Source organism: Apium graveolens, chromosome 5, assembly GCF_009905375.1.
Source record: "Apium graveolens cultivar Ventura chromosome 5, ASM990537v1, whole genome shotgun sequence".
NCBI lineage: Eukaryota > Viridiplantae > Streptophyta > Magnoliopsida > Apiales > Apiaceae > Apium > Apium graveolens.
The window spans coordinates 47,754,831-47,757,619 of record NC_133651.1 but is presented as its reverse complement, the minus strand read 5'-3'; the positions used below and the strand labels follow the sequence as shown (position 1 = coordinate 47,757,619).

The following is a 2,789-nucleotide window of genomic DNA, read 5'->3' as shown; positions in this document are numbered from 1 at the left end:
TGATTTTCCATGGTCTTGATAGAAACCGCCTGACTCTTGCACAACAGCTTAAGTTCCTCAAAATCAGCACTAGTAGGTGCAGCTGCACGTCCCTGTTGAGGATATGATTGCCTTGTAGCATACTGCTGTGGTTACTGGAATCCAGGTGGGTTAAACTGTTTACTCACTCCTTGCTGATATGGTGGCTGAATAGCATTCTGATTATTTCCCCAGCTGAAATTTGGATGATTTCTGTTGTTAGGATGATAGGTTGCTGGCACAGGCTGCTGTTATCGCTGATAATTATTCACATACTGAACAGATTCATTGACAAGAGAACACTGATCCGTAGCATGAGAACCTGCACAAAGCTCACAAACCATAGCTATTTGATTAACTCCATACGTAGCCAAAGAATCAACCTTCATTGATAGCGCTTGGAGCTGGGCTGCAATAGCGGTGGCTGCATCAACTTCCAGAATACCTGCGACCTTGCTTGACGTCATCCTCTGAGTTGGGTTTTGATGCTCGTTTGCAGCCATTGTCTCTATAAGATTATACGCCTTAGTATAGCTTTTAGCTCATAAGGCTCCTCCAGCTGCTGCATCAAGCATGGGCCGAGATTGGGCCCCCAAACCATTATAAAAACCAGTGATTACCATCCAATCCGGCATTCCATGATGTGGACATTTTCTCAACATTTCCTTGTAGCGTTCCCAAGCCTCGCACATAGATTCTATAGGTTGCTGCGCAAACTGAGTAAGAGCACTCCTCATAGCAGCAGTCTTTGCCATTGGATAAAACTTCACCAGAAACTTTTGCGCAAGATCTTGCCACGTAGTGATGGACCCAGCTGGTTCAGAATGTAACCAGTCTTTAGCCTTATCCCTCAGTGAGAATGGGAAAAGCCTCAACTTGATAGCCTCATCAGTCACGCCATTATACTTAAAAGTGCTGCAGATCTCGACAAAATTCCTTATGTGCATGTTGGGGTCTTCAGTTGCCGCTCCTCCAAAAGAAACAGAATTCTGCACCATCTGAATAGTGCCCGGCTTGATTTCAAAGGTGTTAGCTTGAATAGCCGGATGAAGGATGCTTGACTGAATATCATCAATTTTAGGCCGAGAAAAATCCATAAGAGCTGGATCAGCTTGAACAATACGATCTCCCATGTTTACTGGTTCTTTCTGCTCAGTTCCTGAATCCGAATCCTCAAAATCTAACTTCTCCGGAGTATCAAGAACTTCGTCTTTCTCCTCAGCTGTATCTAAGGTCCTCTTGCGAGCACGAGAACGAGTTTGCATAAACGCTTGCTAAAGTACCTGAAACACAACCGAAAAGAGTAATTAACTACTACGTCCTAATCACTGAGTCCTAATGACCAATGATGGTAAGTACATAAACTAAACAAATACGCCGAGTCCCCGGCAGCGGCGCCAAAAACTTGTTAGGGCGAAAACATGCACTAATATTCACGCAAGTATACGCGTTCGCAAGTAATATAGAATACTTTCTAGTTCGTTCCCTCAGAGACTCAGACTAAGTTATTGTCTAATTAAACTCACTCACCAATGTATGATTACTTCTCAATGTTAAGATAACAACACTTAAAATTGTTGATTAAATATTAACTATAATTAACTACTTAATTAACCACTTAACTAACACTTCAATTTATCAATAATAAAACCCTCATGAGATCACAACTTCATTATTACTTCCTTCTATAGCCATTGTTATTACCTTTAGCATGTGACAGTGATGACATTAATCGAATAACACGAAACTGATAAAAGCCAACTTTCATTGTACTAATACCATTCTACCAAACATCCACAATTAAGATAGAAGTTGAATAGTCATCAATTATGTTGAGTTCCTATATATCTACAGAAATTGACAACACAACGATTTAAGCACAAGTTATTCCTTTTGATTACATAGGGCAAATAAAACTGTTAGAATTACCCACTAATCATGCACAACGTACATGAACCTATGCTAGCATGGCAAGTTCTAAATCTCAAGATCCACTGTCGCTTCACAAGAGATTAACACCCTATCTTATATGTTCGCGACGCACATAAGACGAATACGCACAACCAATACTAGATATCATGCAATCATCACACACTAAAGTATTAAACAATTAACTAAAGAATTTCATAATAAATCTGTTGCAACCCCATGATCACGATTAGCCCATAATAGAACTTATCGCCATCATGGGTTCATATGAAATCATGATAAACAACACAAGAAAATAATAACTAAACTAATTATATTAAAACAGAGTACGTCACAAGAGTAAATAAGTCAAAGCAAGAAAACTAGCATCCAACATTACAACGAAACAAGAATCACAAGAATATATGCTTCCTCTTCGTTGCGGTGTGCTAAATCGGTCTTCTTCCTTATCTCCTTCGCTTCTTGCGCAAAACACAATCTAAAACATAATCTCCTTCTTATTCTCTATGAAAACGTCTCAAATCTACTTATATAATAGTCCCATAAAACTCAGATTACATAGAAGTTGGAAGCCAAACAGAAGTAGAAGTCTAAAATAATTCATCTTTTTCCCCGACCCTGCGCGGCCGCTCAGCATTTCTGCGCGGGCGCGCAAGGCTGCTGCGCGGCCACTCAGCATTGCTGCGCGGGCGCGCAGGACCCTACTGGAAAAATTCCAGGTTTGCTCCGTTTCTTCGCCGTAATCTGCCTGTTCTTTTCCTCTCGCAATGGTGAACACATGCCAAGGCTTATTCTTGATGATTCCTCCTCCGAAATGCAACTCATACCCTGAAATGCATAAA

The 2,789-nt window shown here is 40.6% G+C and overlaps 1 non-coding gene across 1 annotated transcript; it reads left to right on the top strand.

Moving 5' to 3' along the window:
* Window positions 1-651: 651 nt before the first annotated feature.
* LOC141662417 (small nucleolar RNA R71) lies at window positions 652-758 on the top strand. The gene has a single exon (XR_012550535.1). It is a non-coding gene; the product is annotated as a small nucleolar RNA R71 (small nucleolar RNA).
* Window positions 759-2,789: the final 2,031 nt, after the last annotated feature.